The sequence below is a fragment of the Staurois parvus genome, unplaced genomic scaffold (assembly GCF_062004578.1).
Source record: "Staurois parvus isolate SC_StPar_1 unplaced genomic scaffold, SC_StPar_1.0 ptg001325l, whole genome shotgun sequence".
Lineage (NCBI taxonomy): Eukaryota > Metazoa > Chordata > Amphibia > Anura > Ranidae > Staurois > Staurois parvus.
Window position 1 is genome coordinate 1,506,078 of NW_028319121.1, and position 19,729 is coordinate 1,525,806.

Consider the following 19,729-nt stretch of genomic DNA (forward strand, 5'->3'; position numbering starts at 1 on the left):
GGTTCACATACTTTTTCTTGCAACTGTAGATGGTGAGACAGGCAAGGAAAGTATTTAATGAGGGCTCAGAGAAAAAAAATTCAGGAACTATATAGATAATAAAAGATACCAAAGGAGAATTAGTGTATTCAACTAAGGATATAGCTAAAGTGTTTAAAGAATAATATAATAATCTATATAGTATTACTCCTCATAGTTCTATAAATAAAGATGGAGAAGAAAAAATAGAAAAAAGACGGACATACTTAAAAAAGGCGGGATTACCGAAAATAAGCGAGGAACAATTAAAATCCCTTTGAATTAACAATAATGCAGGAAGAAATACAACTAGCACTAAAAAGTACTGCAGCTGGGAAAAGTCCAGGTCCAGATGGATAAACTGTGAAGTATTATAAAAAAGATTAAGAACTATTAGTACCTAAATTGAGGATATATATGAATGCATTGGGGGGAGAGATGGAAATAAGGAGGGAATCCCTACAAGCACATGTAGTTCTCATACATAAAGGAGATAAGGATGTTACTCACTGCTCAAGTTATAGACCTATTTCCTTATTAAACACTGATACTAAATTATTTGAAAAAGTTCTGGCAAACAGGTTGAAAGACCTAATGCCGGAATGGATACACATAGATCAAGTAGGCTTTGTCCCAGTGAGAGAGGGTAGAGACAATGGACTAAGATCTTTGTTTCTCATACAAAAAAGTAGGAAAGAGAAAATCCCTACGAAGGTACTCTCGAGTGACGCTGAAAAGGCATTCAGTAGAGTAGATTGGGGATATATGATGGATACATTGGAAGTATTGGGGATAGGGCATAGAATGAGAGAATGGATAAGGAAATTATATAGTCAACCCTCTGCAGCAATCATGGTTAACGGGGAATTATCAGAGTATTTCGGGATGCAAAATGGAACAAGACAGGGATGCCGTCTTCCTCCACTTCTATATGTTTTGTCATTGGAATCTCTACTGGCTACAATAAGGAATAATATAGATATAAAGGGAATACGGATAGGAGACACAGAGCATAAGGTAGCATCTTATGCAGATGATATGCTGTTTGTGGGAGCCCAAGGATAACATTGCCAAACTTAATGAGGTCACTGAAAGAGCATGGTGAGATATCAAATTTAAGAATGAATCCAACAAAAACAGAGATTTTATGCATAAATCTTCCAAATAGAGAGAAAAATAGGTTACAGGAGGATTTTCCCTTTGTTTGGAGAGAAAAGAATTTAAATATCTAGGAATAAAATTAACTATCCTTCAAGAACTTATATAAATTAAATTATATCCCATTGTTAAATGAGATCAAGGATGAACTAAGGAAATTAGGAGGGGGAACCCCATCATGGATAGGTCGTATAAATTTGATAAAAATGATGATTGTTCCAAAAACTTTATATAAATTTCAAATGATACCAATTAAACTACCAGAAGTATATTTCAGAACAATTAAAAAATGTTAACAAGATTTATCTGGAGGAATAAAAAACTGAGAATAAGCCATGGCATTTTATGTAGAAATAAAGAGAAAGGCGGGCTGGGAGTACCAGACTTGAAAAGATATTATAACTCGGTAATAATGGCGAGAATTTTCGACTGGACATATAATGCAAGAGGGAAAAGCTGGGTTAAAATAGAAAATACACTAAGTAATACCAATTTAAGTAGAATTGTATGGTTACCCCCACAATGTCGAGGATTAGCAGATAGCACAAGTTTGTTCACATTAAATGTTTTAAGAGTTTGGAATGTTTTACACAAACAGATGGGATGGGAATTTAATTCATTGTTAATGCCCCGGGTAAAGAAGGTATCACGGGGAAGTGGATTAAGAAGGAAGATGCACAATTAAGGGATATACTGGTGGGGGTGGAAATGGGGTCACTTAAGGAATTGGAAAAAAAGGGAGAGATTTTTACGAGAATGGATGAGTGGCATTATTTTCAATCAAAACACTTTATAGGGAAGCTTCCAAAGCCTTTAAGAACAAGAGAGGATTGGAACCCTTTTCAGCATTTATTAGATACACGGGGAGATGGGAAAAATGGAACTTCCAAAATATATAAGATTCTCACTGAAATAAACACAGATATAAGGCCTCCATATATAGAAAAATGGGAAAGGGATATAGGAGTAACAATGAATGCAGAAAAACAGAGGAAAATGTATAGAATAATTCATGGAAATGTATATATGCAGGAGGTAGAAATTAATTATAAGTGTTTGGCAAGATGGTATATCACACCGAGTGTGGCACATAAATTGAGTGGAGATAATTCACCTTTATGTTGGCGTGGGTGTGGAGATAGAGGCACAATGTATCACATATGGTGGGAGTGTCCTAAAATACAAGAGTACTGGGGGGAAATAGTAAGCTTGATTCAGAAAATGACAGAGGTTGATATCCTAATAGACCCAGAGATTTGCCTTTTTCATAGTACTAAGCTTTCAGTCAAAAAATATAAAAGATCTGGTTTATTGTATTATTTGAACGCAGCAAAGGGATTGATACCCAAGTTCTGGAGGAGACAGGAGGCGTCAAAAATAAAAGATTGGGTTGACAGGGTGGATCAAATATGTAAATTGGAGGAACTTTACCATATGATTGAAGATAGGATGGAGAGTCACCATATAAGATGGAACAAATGGGAGGAAGTTAATTACGGAGTGTATGGGGGACTAATATAGAATAATATGGTTATACTTTTTCCTTTTTTTTGCTATAGGGATCAGGATCTCCAGAAACAAATAGGAAAATGCAAAGCAGAGGGGGGGAAGGGTTAGATGGGGGGATGGGTGGTACATAGGTGCGGGGGGGGGGGGGGGGTGAAATGATAAATGTTTTGATAATGTGTTAATGTTTTTTTTAAAGAGTATGCTTGTACAAATTGTGTATCTGAAAAATTAATAAATATTTAAATTAAATAAATAAATAAATAAAAAATAGAGCTCCTTCTTCATACTCAATGTTTCTGCAGCATTGTTCTCTGCAGAGTCACCAGTATGTGATTCAACACCAGTCTTCTTATTCAACAAATGACACTCAATACTATTCCTCCATTTTCTGTTAGCCCAGAACATCAAAGACCCGATCCCTAGGGGTGTATCATCAGGTCACCCTGGGTTGTTAGGAGAATTCTGCAAAGAGCAGTGCCACATCATTATAGACAGGTCTACCCACTGCCAAGGACAGTAGAGAATTAAAGTGTTGCTAAACCCAGGACCCTTCATTCACTATATCCGGTCTCCCCGGACCCTGCATTCACTATATCCGGTCTCCCTGGACCCTGCATTCACCATATCTGGTCTCCCACGGTACACAACATGGAAATGCAATTATTTTACTAATCTAAACTGCTAAATATCTTTTCTCATAAGTAGTTAGAATAGTCTTGTGACTTCTATCAGTGTCCAGCATAGCACTGGTCAAAGCTTGTAGACAGAGTTTTCATTCTCCCCTGATTGTCAAATGAAGCTGTAGGACCCCCGACCTTCTGTCTGGACTGCTCTGATTGGCTCTGTGCTGAGCACGTGCACTCCCCCCCAAAAAAAAATATCAAGCAATACACACCAAACTGAGCATGTGCAGCTTGCCCACAAGGCTCAGTTCTATCAGGAGATAGATTGGGGACAGTAGAAGAAGGGGAGGATCAGATAATACAGGATCAAACAACCTTTTTATGCAATGTGGAAGATAAATCCCTTACGTTCCACAGTGAGTATAACAAGCATGCTTCACTGCATATACAGACTGATTTTAACTCTTGGGTAATTGCTCTGCCAGCTTGTGTCTGTGTCAGATCTAATTACTATTTAGCTCTCACCTGCAGAACACTGGGCCAAGGGACACAGGGATTGTGGGATATGTTGTTTCATCAAAGGAAATGTCAGTTCTCACACTACAAAGGACATGCATTAACCTGTGCAGTGCCATATCACATGCTTCATGTTTGAACACAGAGACTTCTGAAACCAGAATGGGAAGATTTACTATAGGCTGTGTGTACAGGGCAACAAATGACACCATGATACTACATGATTAATGTACATCCTATGCAGGGGAAAACACAAGGTGTAGGTAGGAAGTTTTATAAAGCTAAGGGTTTGGGGTGAACGGGGGAAGACTGCTGGGGAGATTTCCCTCAATTCCTGTTCTATCTGACACCAGTTACTATGACAGAAATGGATAATAAGTCTCCTCAATAGGACACCAGCAATAATAAAATGTGAACATGTGTTTTTATAGACATCTGTTTTCCAGCAGGGGGAGTCCTCCCCACCATTTCTTATCCCATCTGATGCCCATCCAACTGGCCAGGGGTGAGGTTTGGTTGGAGCTGGGCTTTTAAATTGAATAATAAGATTAGTTGAAAATATCCATAAATTACAGTTCTGTATTTCAAGATTAAAGTATCAGGAATAACATAAGACAAATCTCTTCAATAAAAAATATGAAGATAACTAAGAAAGCCAATATGTGTTTGAAGATATTATAAGAGTTTTAACAAACATGTTTGGGTTGGTGGCACCAGACAGAAGTATAGTAAAAATATGACACAAAATTGTATAAAAGATGTGAAGAACAGTAAGAAGATCAATTCACATGCACTGAATAACAGACCATCCTGCTGCTTTCATACTGAGATCTATAGAAAGTGATCTAGTGCCAATCTGCATTGTACTGAATATGAATGCATCTCTGTACCATCATTAGAGGAACTATGAGGACGTTTCATCTACTGGAGGTTCTGTTTTATAGCAGTGTGCTTTTCATTTTAATATGCAGATCCACGATGAAATCTCCTACCACTGCATGTCATCTCAGAATACGGACAACATATGCTATCCTTGAGGACCAATTCCAGGCTGGAGATATCATAATTGGTGGAATCTTTTCACTGAGCAGCAGGGAATTTGAATTTCTCCCTCGAGAAGAAACCATCACAGATTGTTCAGCGTAAGCTTTGGTTGATCTGATTCCTTTTGTTGTGTTGTATTGCAATTTGAGATTTGATGCATACTGCTTTACCAAGGGCAAATACATTTTAATTGAATGTTAGGGAACTGTAAAGAGCTTTGTAGCTTTTACAAATTAAAGAGGTCCTTTCAGTAACTTCATAAATCTGCATGAAAATGAAATTCCTGATGTCACAATCTATAGCAACAGAATCATTTGTCTGAAAAGCTTCACATTTCATTACTAAGGATAAGTTTACACTTGAAGTTGGGGGGCAGTAAAAACAACCTGTAAAGCTGTATTTTACCCCCTTCTGACTGCCCCCCATGGCAGCCGTACAGGCGTATACACATGTCATGGTTGTAATGTAAGTTAGGGACCTTAGATTGTACGCCCCTGAAGGGTTAGGGACTGATGTGAATGTACAATATATATGTGTAAAGCGCTGCATAAATGGATGGCGCTATATAAGTACATGAAATAAAATAATAATAATAATGGTTGTGATGTTTTGCATTGCAGCACGGTGAACATTATCCCCCCGATGCTTTCAGTGGGTGGTACTGTCCTCCGAACACATTGAGGGATAATTGTTTTTCCAGTGAGTTGGGAATCGTATGTGTAAATGAGACCTAAGAATGTATCCTTGAGCTCCAGTCCAGCAACTCTTTCCTCGGTTGAGATGATGCCATTAGTCTCCTCTTCCCCATTGATCAGACTGCAATGTTGTAACTTGCAGCAAGTGACAAGTGGGGATGAGTTTTGAAATTCACCAAACTTGATTTCAGCGCATCATTACTGGATGAGGTGGACAGGAGGGGCTGATCTCCAACTTCTCCAATCATAAATCACCTGAACAAGGGGTTCTATGAATGGCGGCTGTGCTGAACATGCTTCCCCTCCCCCCCTGTAGTCAGTGTGCAGTGGGGCACCTGAGCAGGATCCAGAAGTCATTAAATGGTGTATTGTGGATATTCTGTATGTAGTAGCACCATCTTCTACACACATTTCCACCTTCCCCAACAATTCATCAGGAATAAGATACACATACATTGTGCCAATCTGGATGAATGTTAGTATGCAATACATAGAAATCCTGGAGTTCAGCTTTAATGTCTCCCTTCTCTCTGTAATACGCTCATTAATGTCTCTTCTGTCACCTCCATGTTCTCCTGCTCTCTGTAATACGCTCATCAATGTCTCTTCTGTCACCTCCATGTTCTCCTGCTCTCGGTAATACGCTCATCAATGTCTCCTCTGTCACCTCCATGTTCTCCTGCTCTCTGTAATACCCTCATTAATGTCTCTTCTGTCACCTCCATGTTCTCCTGCTCTCTGCAATACGCTCATCAATGTCTCTTCTGTCACCTCCATGTTCTCCTGCTCTCTGTAATACACTATTTAGTATCCTCCTAATCTCGGTAATATAATGCTTATTATTTCCATGCTCTCTGTAATACTCTATTAAATATCTCCCTGCTGTCTCTAATACACCATTTAACCACGTCTTGCCTGGCCTATTATAATAATATGGGAACACTGTGATCCTGAATGGATGTCATATGGTGTCCTCCTGTTTGCGCACCCTTGGGATCTGTGACCTGCTGTGTCCACCGGGTCACTGTACCAGGTCTCTCTGCATGACACTGGTACCATGTGTTCACTGTGACCAATCACATGTCAGTTGTACACAATGGCTTCCATTCATAGCCATTGTGTACTTTTGTAATCTGTGACTGGTCACAGTGATCACATGGTGCAGGACTAATCACAGCAAGCATGCACTATATGATAGTTGATCATCACTGTATTAAGCAATCATACTTTTATAAAAATCCTGATCACCTCCCCAGAGCAGTATAGTGTTACCATGGTGGCATTGTACTGCTCTGGTCACAGTATGTAAAAATAAATTGATGAATAAAAAAAGTTTAAACATTAAAAACTTTTTTTTTTACATACTTTTACCAGTCAGTGTTCCCAATCAATGCCACACCAGTACTGATGTGAATGTACAATATACTGTATACCTTTTTAATCCAGAGAATTGACATCCACCAAAACAAAAGCAGACCCACCAACACATTCACTGCTGTTGATAAATTGTTGTAATTTTTTTGGCACAATTGTTTGAAAAATGAAGAAATTGGGTTTTTATCACACTTTTTTAAATACTGTCCCTAGTGCAGTACAGCGTCATATGACTGGTGTAGCGGTGATCAGGGATACTGACTGGTGACAGTATGTAAAATATAAATAAATATTTTTTAATTCAACTTTTAAACATTTTTTTTTCTTTTTTAAACATTGTTTAGGTTTTTTTTTTAACATACTTTTATTAGAGTAGTGTTAGCATAGTGACATTGTACTACTCTGGGGGGTGATCAGGCATTTTTTTACACGGTTACTGCTTAGAACTGTGAAGTTCACTGCTATAAGCAATAGTTTTAGCCGTCATAAACAGGTTTCCATTCATGACAGCTTAGTTGCTGTTGACATGCTGTAATTACAAAGAACATAACAGAATATGCAAAAAGGAAATAAAGGCCGCAAATATTGAAAACGAACGACAGATTGCAATGGATAGCAGGACCAACGCTCAAAACTTCTTCAAATATATTAATAGTAAAAAGGTCCGGTCCGAGCATGTAGGCCCTTTACAGAATCATCTAGAGGGGGTGACTGGGGGCACAGAGAAGGCAAATTTACTAAATCCCTTCTTCAGCTCTGTGTATACAAAGGAGCATGGGGGGGCTCTTGTCCATAATGGGCATGGTACTGACACAGCTCCAGATGATCCACATTGGCTCACAACTGATATGATCCAGAAATATTTAGACAGAATAAAGGTAAATAAAGCCCCTGGACCGGACGGCATACACCCACGGGGCCTTAAAGAATTGAGCTCTGTCATTTCAAAGACATTGTTTTTCATTTTTAGGGGCTCTTTAACCACTTTCCCTCAAGAGGATTTCCCCCCCCTCCCTGACCAGACCATTTTTTTTTGCGGTGCTGCATTACTTTAAGTGACAATTGTGCGGTCATGCAATGCTGCACCCAAAAGTAAATTTACATCATTTTTTCCCCACAAATATAGCTTTCTTTCCGTGGTATTTGATCACCTTTTTTATTTTTTGTGCTATAAACAAATAATGTCCAGGTTGATCGGACAGCGACGATCGATTCTGGGAGGCCTCAGATTCGTAAATTTGAGCGCCTTGCCCGGTTTTCAAAGCCCTCCAGGCGCGTTAGCAGCGTTGCGTTTTCGTCACGCAAGGGGTCAAGGTTGTCGGCATGTGTCTGAATTGAGGCGTCAAGATCGTCTACTCTCTGTTTAAGGTCGGCAGTACGCTGTCCTAGTTCATGGATTTCTCTGGACAGTGTAGTGGTGATGCGTTCTGAGGTTTGCTTCAGTGCTCTGTGTAGCATCCTCTCAAAGTGTGCCAGAAGGTCTAGGGGTGTAAGGTCAGGTGTTGAAGCGTGAGCAGGGGTGTCTGGGTCAATATCTGACTCAACCTCCGATGCGCAGGGATGGCTGGGCTATGTATCCTGTAGGGCTTTCTTTGTCAGTGCTTCCCCTAACCATCTCCACTTTGCCGGGGGGGGTTGCCACTGTGATAAGGGCCCCCTCTTTTTGCCCTGTGACTCTATGTGGGCTCAGACCTGAGGATGGTGGGCGGGTCTCTATTCAGCCCACGTTGGAGACAGGGCTGCAGCTCCCTGTCACTGTCCCCGCTGGCCGCCGATCGAGCTGGAACGGGTCTGGGCGGGGTTGCCTAGGTAACAGGTATCTCCCGATAGCTCTCTAGTAATTGCACTGGCTGGGATCCGCGGATGGACTGCTGTGTCAACCGACGGGGAGACGGAGCTCTATAGCTGCATGTCGGTCCTGCCGGCCGCACATGCGCACTCACCGGCAAGAAGAATGTTCTGCTGAAAATCTAGCCGTCTACAGCCAGCTTTCCTTTCTTCCTATAATACTCCACTTCTATATGTAGAGAGTACCATTTGTGGATATTGATGTGCTTTATATGATTTGTTTTTTTTTTCATTATATGGACTTTGATTACTCCAGATGGTAACCACATCATGTATTTTCCTAAGTTGATTAGGACATACATTTTAGGGAATGTGTTTTTGTTGATTTAGATTTTAACCACTAGGGGACCGCCCGCAGTACATATACTGCTAAAAGGTGGTCCCTGTGCGCAGGATCACATATATAAATGTGATCCTGCATTCTGGGGTAGGGGGCACGCACGACCGCCCTACTACCGATTGCAGCCGCGGGTGTCAATCACTGGGTCCCTGCCGGTGATTACCTGCTGGAGCCTGGCAATTGCCGGCAATCACTGACAGAGATGAAGGATGCATTGTTTTCAATGGAGCATTCCTCCCTGTCAGCTTTCAGCACACTGTTCCTGGATCGCTGGACACAGCCTTCTGGGACAGTGTGTAATAGAGAGGTACACCCCCCCTAGTAAAACACTCCCCTCACATAGTTAACCCTTTGATTGTCTCCAGAAGTTAACTCCTTCCTCCCCAGTGCCATTAGTATAGTGTCAGTGTTTATATTTACACTGATCACTGTGTAGGTGTCACTGGGGATGTCAGTGGCCCCAAGTCAGTTCCCCCCCAGTGTCAGAATATCCGCCATAGTCCCGCAATCCTGCCATAAGTCTCGGATCACCGCCATGAGTCGCTGATTGCTGCCATAAATTGCTGATCGCCACTATTATTAGTATAAAAAAAAAACAGAAAATCCAGTATCTATACCGCCATTTGTAAAAGCTATAACTTTCACGTAAACCAATTAATTTACACGTATTGGGATTTTTTTCTAGCAAAGACATGTCGCAGAATACATTTTATCTGAAATTTATGACGGAATTTGATTTTTACATTTTTTTACTGCACATGTTTTATAGCAAAAAGTCCAAAATATTGTTTTTTTTCCTCAAAATTGTCGGGCTTTTTTTATAGCGCAAAGAATAAAAAACACACAGGCGATCAAAAACCACCAAACGAAAGCCCAATTTGTGGGGAACAAAAGATGTAAATTTATTTTGGTGCAGCGTTGCATGACTGCGCAATTGTCAGTTAGAGTAACACAGTGCCATAACAAACCGGTTATGTAACCGCTTCCTGACCACCATATAGCAGAAATACTGCTACAGGGCAGCACAAGTGCACAAAATCACATATATACACATGATTGGCACTCTCGTGGTTTTCACGCCCCTCCAAGATGGCATCAGATTTCCCATCAGTACACCAGTCATCACATTTAACCCCTTGATTGCCAGGAAGACGCTCATACACAATAAACCTCCATTGCTAGTATTGTGTCTGAACAGATCAATATCTTTGATCAGATCAGCACTATACCAGCGTTCACATTAGTATAGCGTCCCCAAAAATGCAGCATTAGTGGGATCAGCCCCGACACCTGCCAGCAGCTGTGTTTAGCCCCTACACTTACCCCCCCTTCTTCCCCAGCTAGTGCAGTGTCAGTAGGTCACTGTCACTTGATACATTGCACACAAAAGCGCAGTGTTGGCAGAATCAGGCCTGATCTCTGTTAGCACTTGCTGATAAATTTTGATGACTCTCATAAGCAGCAGAGTGCCAGTACTAGTGCCACGCTACCTTTTGGTGAACTGGCGAGCACAAGCAGTCTAGTACATCCTGGTCTTTCACATATGTCTTAGATTGTAAGCTCCCAGGATCAGGCCCTCCTATCCCTCTTGTATTGAACTGTATTGTTGCTGTATTGTCTCCCATTATATTGTAAAGCTGAGCAAACTGTTGGCGCCATATAAATCCTGTATAATAATAATAATAATAATAATACCAACACTGCAGTAGGACTTGGCGACGTGGTGAGTCCCATAAGTGCAGTACAAGCTGGTGAGGTGGCGAGCACAAGTATTGTCCCACAACCACCAAGAATTTGCACACAGGCCCATAGAGCTCCTAGTATCCTTCCGATTGGCAACCCACAAATTCTGCAGCACCTGTACTTCCCCCATTCACTGCCCAACCCGGAATTCAGGTGGAAATAGCAAATTTAACTACTCCCCTTGATTTTTTGGAGCTGTTTTTCACGGAAGATTTGTATGCATTGATTGTGGATCAAAGCATTTTATATGCACAACAATGTATTGCCGCCAACCAAAATTCAAACCTTGCCAGACCATTCGCATGGAAACCTAGTATGGTTTTCGAATTTATATTTTTTTGGGGCCTAACCCTCAACATGAGCATTACTAAAAAAAAATGAATTGCGGTTGTATTGGTCCGCAGACCCGATTCATCATATGCCCATGTTCTCTGCTGCCATGGTCAGGCATAGATATGAGAGTATAAACTGCTTCCTTCACCCCTCTATGGCACCAACCACCTCCTCCTATTACTCCACTCTCCCACTGACCTGAACACCTCCACTAGTAGTTTCTCACGCTCCTGCACATCCCGCTCCCATGCCACCTTTCTCACCCTTCTCCTCCTCCTAACCGCGGGGGACATCTCCCCGAATCCTGGCCCTCCACCACCTCCCTCACCCGCACAACACCCTCCCGCCTCCACATCCCGCCGCAACCCCCGCAACTTATTATCTGTCCCCTGCTCCCTAAAATCTCCCCCCCGTTTTCATGAGCACTCCTGAACGCCCGATCGGTGTGCAATAAGCTTACCGCCATCCACGACCTCTTTGTTTCCCGCTCCCTCAACCTCCTAGTGATTACGAAAACCTGGATCCAGGCCACTGACTCTACCTCTCCTGCTGCACTCTTCTACGGAGGTCTCACCTGGACCCACTCACCCAGGCCTGACGGTCGTAAAGGTAGTGGGGTTAGTCTGCTCCTGTCACCGCAGAGCACCTTCCGAGTCCTCCCAAACCCCCCCTCCCTATCCTTCTCCTCCTTCAAGGCCCACTGCGTCCGACTATTCTCCACAACCCCCCTGAAGATTGCTGTGATATACCGGCCTCCTGGATCCATACCCCGCTTCCTGGATGACTTTTCCTCCTGGCTACCCTTCTTCCTCTCCTCTGAGCTACCCACCATCATCCTTGAGGATTTCAACATCCCTGTCAACCTCGACAACCCGGGCACATCCCATCTCCTCCACTTAACCTCCTCCTTTGCACTTGCACAGTGCATACAATCCACCACCCACTCCGACGGTAATATCCTTGATCTTGTCTTCTCCAACTGCTGCGCTCCCCACAACCTCACTAACACCCCCTTCCCTCTCTCTGACCACAACCTGATTACCTTCTCTATCTCCTCGTCCTCCAACGCCTACCCCTCCAAATGTCACACTACTACCAGCCATAACTTCCGCAACCTTAACCCTGCCCCCCTCCACTCTGCAGCTGATCAACTCCATGACAGCATCCTCCCCCTGTCCTGCCCCGACTTGGCTATGACTGCCTACAACAACACTCTGTCAACAGCCCTTGACTCACTAGCGCCTTTAACCACATGCAACATGAGACCCCGACCGCTCCAGCCCTGGCAGACTGATCACACCAAAACCCTCAAACGACACAGTCGTGCCCTGGAGCGACTATGGAGCAAAACCAAATCCCAACAAGCCTTCACCCGCTACAAATCTGCCTTCCGCACCTACACCTCCTCCCTCCACGCAGCCAAACAAGCCTACTACCTGACCCTCATCAAGGCCCTTTCTGCCAATCCTCACCGACTCTTCTCCACCTTCAACTCTCTACTCTCGCCCCCCCCACCTCCACCCAGCACCTCACTCACCGCCCTTGAGATTGCCAATCACTTCAAAAACAAGATTGACACAATTCGCAAGGACATCGCCGCAACTCGCACGCCCTCTCAACCCGTCCCCTCTCACACAGCTACCCCCTCATCCCCCCACCCCCTCGACATAACCCGCAGGGACTTCGTCGCTGCTCAAACTCCCTGCAACCCCGTTCCCTCTCACACAGCTACCCCTCATCCCCCCACCCCCTCGACATAACCTGCAGGGACTTCGTCGCTGCTCAAACTCCCTGCAACCCCGTTCCCCCTCACCCAGCTACCCCCTCATCACCCCTCTCCCACGGCCCCACCACTGCTCTGACCTCCACTTCCACCCCACCCTGCATTCCTCATACTGAAGCTCCCTCAACACTCCGCACCTTTGACCTTACTACCATCGAGGAAGTCTCCAAGATCCTCTCTGATGCTCACCTCACCACCTGCCCCCTCGACCCTATCCCCTCACAACTCCTACGACCTCCCTCCCCCTCCATCCTACGCTCCCTCACCCACATCTTCAATCTCTCCCTCTTCTCCGGCACTTTCCCCTCCCCTCTGAAACATGCACACATCACCCCCATACTTAAAAAGCCCTCCCTGGACCCCAATGACCCGAACAACCTCAGACCCATCTCCCTGCTCCCATTTACATCTAAACTCCTCGAGCGCCTAGTCTATACCCGCCTATGCTCTCACCTCAATGACAACAACCTCCTCGATCCCCTACAGTCTGGCTTCCGTCCCCTACACTTCACCGAAACTGCCTTACTCAAACTCTCCAATGGCCTGCTAACTGCCAAAGCTAATGGCCACTATTCAGTGCTCCTACTCCTTGACCTCTCTGCGGCCTTCCACACAGTCGACCACCCCCTTCTCCTCAAAAAACTACACTCCCTCGGCCTCAGAGATTCTGCTCTCTCCTGGCTCTCATCCTACTTGTCACAACGCTCTTTCAGCGTTACCTACAGTTGTGGCCAAAATTATTCAACCCCCACTGAAATTGAGTGTTTTGGCCAGTTTGACATTGCTTTTGATCATTCAGTCATCTTGCTTACATTTACATTAAAGAGGCACTTGTAGGTCAGACAAATATAACATAACAGTTATAATGAAATAACCACAAATGTCTTTTCTGTGCTCACAGCATTATCAGTTTTATTCAACCCCCAAGTGACATTCAATCTTAGTACTTAGTACAGCATCCTTTTACAGTTATAACAGCTTTTAAACGTGAAGCATAGCTTGACACAAGTGTCTTGCAGCGATCTACGGGTATCTTCGCCCATTCTTCATGGGCAAAGGCCTCCAGTTCAGTCACATTCTTAGGCTTGCGCACTGCAACTGCTTTCTTTAAGTCCCACCAGAGGTTCTCAATCGGATTTAAGTCTGGTGACTGCGATGGCCACTCCAAAATGTTCCAGCCTTTCCTCTGCAACCATGCTCTAGTGGACTTGGAGGTATGCTTGGGATCATTGTCCTGTTGAAAGGTCCAACGTCTCCCAAGCCTCAGGTGTGTGACGGACTGCATCACGTTTCCATCCAATATCTCCTGGTACTGAAGAGAATTCATGGTACCTTGCACACGCTGAAGCTTCCCTGTACCTGCAGAAGCAAAACAGCCCCAAAGCATGATTGACCCTCCACCATGCTTCACAGTAGGCAAGGTGTTCTTTTCATCATAGGCCTTGTTCTTCCTCCTCCAAACATAGCGTTGATCCATGGGCCCAAACAGTTCTAATTTTGTTTCATCAGTCCACAGAACACTATCCCACAACTTTTGTGGTTTGTCCACATGGCTTTTGGCATACTGCAGTCGACTCTTCTTATTCTTTGGAGACAGCAAGGGGGTACTCCTGGGAGTTCTGGCACGGAGGCCTTCATTACGCAGTGTGCGTCTTATTGTCTGGGCTGAAACTTCTGTACCCACATCTGACAAATCTTTTCTCAGTTCCTCAGCAGTCACACGGGGACTTCTCTCCACTCTACGCTTCAGGTAGCGCACAGCAGTCGAAGTCAGCATCTTCTTTCTGCCACGACCAGGTAGCGTTTCAACAGTGCCCTTTGCCTTGAATTTGCGAATGATGCTTCCTAAGGTGTCTCTTGGTATGTTTAACATCTTTGCAATCTTCTTATAGCCATTGCCCTTCCTGTGAAGAGAAATCACCTCTTCTCTTGTCTTCCTGGACCATTCTCTTGCCTTCACCATGTTTGTAACCACACCAGTAAATGTCTAGAAGGAGCTGAGTATCACAGTCATTTTAAAGCTGCCTAATTGGTGCTTATTATGCTTGATTGCTGCTCGGTGACATCCACAGGTGTTTTCAATACCTGATGGAAAGCACCTGTATGAACCTCTGTTCTTCAGAGTGGTAGTCTTTAAGGGGTTGAATAATTGTGGCAATGAAGAAACCACATAAGAACCATTTACTACTGTATTACATAAACAATTGATGTCATTTTAGTTGCATTTGGGTAGTTACAACGTCCTTGTAGGATTTGATTCTGAATACAATTCCAAATGTACACTATAGTCCCTAAACCCCTTTACAGCATTGGGGGTTGAATAATTTTGGCCACAACTGTATAATGCTACCACCTCCCCCTCACTCCCCCTCTCTGTTGGGGTCCCTCAAGGCTCTGTCCTTGGGCCCCTTCTCTTCTCCATCTACACCTCCTCCCTTGGCCAACTAATACACTCTCACGGCTTCAACTACCACCTCTATGCTGATGACACACAAATCTATCTCTCAACCCCCCACCTCACCCCCTCGGTCTCTGCCCGAATCACACACCTACTGAGCGACATAGACTGGATGTCGCTCCACTTCCTTAAACTGAACCTCTCCAAAACCGAGTTTCTTGTCTTCCCCCCAGCCCGGACACCACCCCCCATTGACTTCTCCATCACATCCAACAACGCCACCATCAAACCCACCCCGCAGGCCAGAGTACTTGGTGTCATTCTGGACTCCAACCTATCCTTCCAGCCCCAAGTCCAATCTTTAACAAACTCGTGCAGACTCCACCTCCGCAACATCGCCAAAATACACACGTTCCTAACCCCAGAAACCACTAAACAGCTCATCCACTCCCTCATCATATCACGACTCGACTACTGCAACTCCTTCCTCAATGGCCTGCTGGCTATCCCCACTTCAGTCGATCCTGAATACGGCTGCCAGACTCATTCACCTTTCCAACCACTCCGTTTCCGCCACCCCCTCTGCCAATCCCTCCACTGGCTTCCGATTGCGCAACGGATCAAATTCAAAATCCTAACACTGACGTACAAAGCCGTCCACCATACTGCCCCGAACTACATCACTGACCTAATATCAAAGTACCGCCCAGCACGCACACTCCGCTCCTCACAAGACCTCCTTCTCTCTAGTTCCCTGGTCTCCTCCTCCCATGCCCGCCTCCAGGACTTCTCCAGGGTGTCACAAATCCTCTGGAACTCCCTTCCCCAACCCATCAGATTATCACCTACTCTCCTTTCCTTTAGGCGCACCTTGAAAACCCATCTCTTCAGGGAAGCCTACCCCACCCCCTGCTAACTTGCCGACCTCCTCCACTCTTCCTACCACTCCATCCCCCACAGCTATCTCCTCCTGTGCCCCTATCCCCTCCCTCCTAGATTGTAAGCTTGAAAGAGCAGGGCCCTCAATCCCCTCATGTTCTGCATTGTATTGGTATTGTTCTGTCACATGTTCTGTCCCCCTTTGTAATGTACAGCGCTGAGCGAACTATTGGCGCTTTATAAATACTGTATAATAATAATCATAATGTGTTTTCTGCATTTCAGCAACAATACACTCTGTTGTCCTTGAGGTGACCCTGAATTTGACCGGCTCCACAAAATTCAGCCCCTCGCAAATCACCTTAACCAAAAATTTGCAGATGTCTATACTCCCCAGCAAAAAATCTGCGTTGATGAGTCCCTCATTAATTTTTCTGGCTGCCTTGCATTCAAACAATTTCTCTCCAGCAAGCGTGCCAGACATGGGGTCAAGATGTAGAAGACCTGTGAGAGGACAACAGGCTATACTTTCTTACGTTTCAGATTTATGAGGGAAAAGATAGTCACGTGGAGCCCCCCAGATGCCCAGACTACATGGGGAGCAGTGGCAAGATAGTTTGGGACTTGGTGTCATCCTTTTTCCATATGGGGTACCACTTATACGCGGACAATTTTTATTCAAGCGTGCCACTATTTAGACATTTGTTCAATCTTGGAACTGGCACATGTGGCAAAGTGTGACCCAATGTGTGCCCACCATTAGAAGTGGGTGGATGCAGGGCGGTATATTCTAATGGAGGGCATACCACACACTTTTTTTTTGGCAGAGATTTCTTCTCTTTTTTTAATTCAGTCCACAGGCTGCATACAAAAAAAAAAAAAAGAACATAGCATGTATACCCAACAAGGGCCAGCGACGTACTGGTACATCACTAGACTTTGAATGGTTATACCAGGATGATGCCTACAGCTGCAGGCAACATCCTAGTATAATTTTTTTCAGCTGGCGATCGGCTTTCATGTAAAAGCAATTCTAGTGGCTAATTAGCTGCAGGATTGCTTTTACAAGCAGCGGGAAACAATGCCCCCCTCCCCCGCTGCCTTCCATGGCCTTCTCGGGCAGTCTCGTGCTATCGGGGGAACCTGAGAATGCAGCCGGTGTTTCTGCCAGGTGACCATAGAGCTGATTGGAGACCAGAGTGGTGCCAATCATCTCTATAGTCTAAGAAATCAGAAGCTATGAGCATTTCATCACTTCAGTTAAACAGCGCCATTAGTAAATTGGAAAAGCATCTGATCACACCGATTTTGGCTTGATTAGATAATGTAAGGGCAGAGGAGATATCCAGAGTCTGATAGACCCCAGATTTCTCAAAAATGAATATATGACAACGCCCATTGAAGTTATAGGGGATATTTGCATTCCCTGTGATAGCATTACAAGTGATCACAAAAACAAAAAAGAAACAGTGTAACAATAATTTAAAAAATCAACATAACTTAAAAAAAAGAAAAAAGTAGCTTCACCCCCCTCCGCCCGAACGCATACACCTGCGTTCGTGAGCCTTGACCCTGTGCCAGTATGGAAACAGCAGTTGCACCATGCATGTGAGGTATCGCTACAAACGTCAGATCAAGGGCAGTAATTCTAACACTAGACCTCTGTAAATCTAAAATGGTAGCTTGTAAAGGCTTTTAAGATGTTGCCTATGGATGTTTGTTGCCATTGCACGGGGCATGCACACTTTTAAAGTATGTCATGTTTAGTATCTATTTACTCAGCATACCGTCATCTTTTATATTTTACCAAATAATTGGCCAATATATTGTGTTTTTGTGCATTGAAAGTAAAAAAAGTGTATTTTTTAAAAAGAAATTGCGTTTGAAAAATTGCTGTGTGAGTACTATGTAACAGAAAAAATGAAGGACCCACCATTTTATTCACTAGGATGTTTGGTTTAAAAAAAATATATAATGTTTGGGGTTTAAATTAATTTCCTAACAAAAAATACTGATTTTTTTCATGTGAACAAAAAGTGTCAGAAAAGGCTTGGTCTTCAGGTGGTTAGAAGAGTGAGAGATGTGTGGCATAAACTTCTAATTCTGGGCATAAAATGCCCCCAACCCCCAAAAGGACCCCTTTTTGGAAAGTAGACACCCCAAACTCTTTTCTGAGAGGCATGTTGAATCAATAGAAGAATTTATTTTTTTACCACAAGTTTTTTTACACAAAAGTGTCACTTAAATGATTTATTGCTCACACATGTTATGGGTATATGTGGAATTACTCCCCAGAATACATTCTGCTTCTTCTCCTGAGTATGGGGGTACCACATGTGAGAGACATTTTGGCAGTCTAGCCAAGTACAGGACCCCAAAATCCAATAAGCACCTTCAGGCTTTAAAAGGACTTTATTTCCTCATTACACTTTTTGACTACCTATCACAGTTTCAGAGGCCCTGGAATGCCAGGATAGCACCAAACTCCCCTACCCCCCCAAAATGATCACTTTTTGGAAAGAAGACACCCCAAGGAATTTGATAAGATGCATGTCGAGTATTTTGCAGATCTTGTTTGTTGCCACAAGTTTTTGGAAAATTAAGGAAAAAAAACAAAAACATATTTTTTTTCTTTTTTTATATTTCAAAACCTTGTGAGAAAAAATGAAATTTGCAAAATACTCATAATGCCTCTTTTTAAATTCCTTGGGGTGTTTACTTTCCAAAAAGGGGTCATTTGGTGTTATCCTGGCATTTCAGGGCCTTTGAAACTGTGATAGGTAGTGAGGAAGTGAGATGAGGAAGTTACGCACCTTCAGGCTTTCAAAGTGGTCATTGGATTTCAGGCTCCTGTATGTGGCTAGGCTCCCAAAAACTCTCACACATGTGGTATACCCATACTCATTAGAAGTAGCAGAATGTATTTCGGGGTGTAATTACACATATGCCCATGGCATGTGCGAGAAATATATAATTTAAATGACAACTTTGTGCAAATTTTCCAGAAACTTGTGGAAAAAAAATAAATCTTCCATGAACTCAATATGCCCCTCAGCAGATAGCTTAGGGTGTCTACTTTCTGTAAAGGGGTCATTTGGGGGTGTTTGTACTATCCTGGTATTTTAGCACCTCAAGAAATGTGATGAGCAGTCAGAAAGGAAAAGCTGTGTAAATTCCATTATCTATACCATAGTTTGTAGACGCTATAACTTTCATACAAAGCAATAAATATACACTTACTGGGATTTTTTTAACCAAAAACATGTAGCAGAATGCATTTTGCCCTAAATTTATGACAAAATCTTTGTTTTTTTGGATATTTTTTATTACAGAAAAAAAAAAATTCTCAAAACTTTTTTTGTTTATAGCACTAAAAATAAAAAGCGCACAGATCAAATGCCACCAAAAGAAAGCTCTATTTGTGTGAAAAAAAGGACCTTAATTCCATTTATGTACCATATTGCATGA

At 43.3% G+C, this 19,729-nt stretch overlaps 1 protein-coding gene across 1 annotated transcript in view; it reads left to right on the forward strand.

The window, feature by feature from the left end:
* LOC149436995 (vomeronasal type-2 receptor 26-like) overlaps positions 1-19,729 on the forward strand; it is a 186,056-nt gene that overhangs the window by 29,326 nt on the left and 137,001 nt on the right. Inside the window, exon 2 of the mRNA XM_089661201.1 lies at positions 4,796-4,966. The gene's annotated coding sequence lies outside the window, so the exon portion shown is untranslated. The remainder of the gene's footprint in view (positions 1-4,795; positions 4,967-19,729) is intronic.